We start from the raw sequence: 1,042 nt of genomic DNA, 5'->3' as shown, positions 1-1,042 counted from the left end.
GGACAGCTTGGGTATTGTCCCTTAGGAGCTACTCACTTCTGGGGGGAGAAAGCAAGGAATCTAACTGGCCTAGGGCTTGCAAAACAGGCTAGTTGGCTAGCAGGCTCAGAGATCCGCCTCTCTCCCCAGTGCTGGGATTACAAGTATGAACCACTAAGCTTTGCTTCTTTCTCTTTCTCTTTCTCCTTTCTTTTCATGCACGGGTTCTGGGAATCAAGCTCAGGTGCTCCTGTTTGCAGGGATGGGCTTTACCAACTTCTCCCAGACAAAGTCTGTTTCCCAGGACGGGGTCTCACCATGGAGGCAGAATGACCTCACAGTCTTAACCCCTTTGTGTCAGCTCACCGGGTGCTAGGTAGGAGGCAGATGGGAATATTTCTGACAGAATGGTCCAGCATCTGAAAGGCCACACGAATCCTTTTGAACATTTTATGGGCATAGGTTTAGCCAGAAATTAGTGAGAAATAACTAGAAAAACCATAATCTTGGAGGAAAAAAATGATCATCTTCTGTGTCATAGCTCATTTGTACAGAGAAAATCAATAGATAGTACTCAAGTAGCTTGAATAAATTTGCCTATTTTGATATTAGAAAAGACAAGTCATTATTACTGAGTATCACTAACTTTTAAGACTTTTGTATTCTAGTCTTTTTAAAAACAAAAACAAAGTCCCTTCCCCCAGCACCCTCCCCATCCTCAGTCCTACAATCTTGTGACAGAACAAACCAGAACTGCACATGTATCTCTCTAGTCCATTTAAATAGCTTTACATTCATACATTTCAATAAGAGCAAATCTATTCTTTGCAAATCACGTCCCTGTAACCCATATGGATATAGTACACAGTATACTCCATTGCCACTTCTTTCCCATTTAACACTGTCTTTGGTATCCATCTCTGCAACACAATGTGGATCGACTTGTTTTTAAATGCTACATGCTGTTTGTTTCTTGGGAAGGGCGATATTTTATTCATTTATTAGCCCACTACTAGGTCTCCAGGATATATATATATATATATATATATATATATATATATAT

This window comes from Mus pahari, chromosome 1 (assembly GCF_900095145.1).
Source record: "Mus pahari chromosome 1, PAHARI_EIJ_v1.1, whole genome shotgun sequence".
In the NCBI taxonomy this organism is placed as follows: domain Eukaryota; kingdom Metazoa; phylum Chordata; class Mammalia; order Rodentia; family Muridae; genus Mus; species Mus pahari.
The sequence above is the reverse complement of the archived record's forward strand: the minus strand, read 5'-3'. Positions refer to the sequence as shown.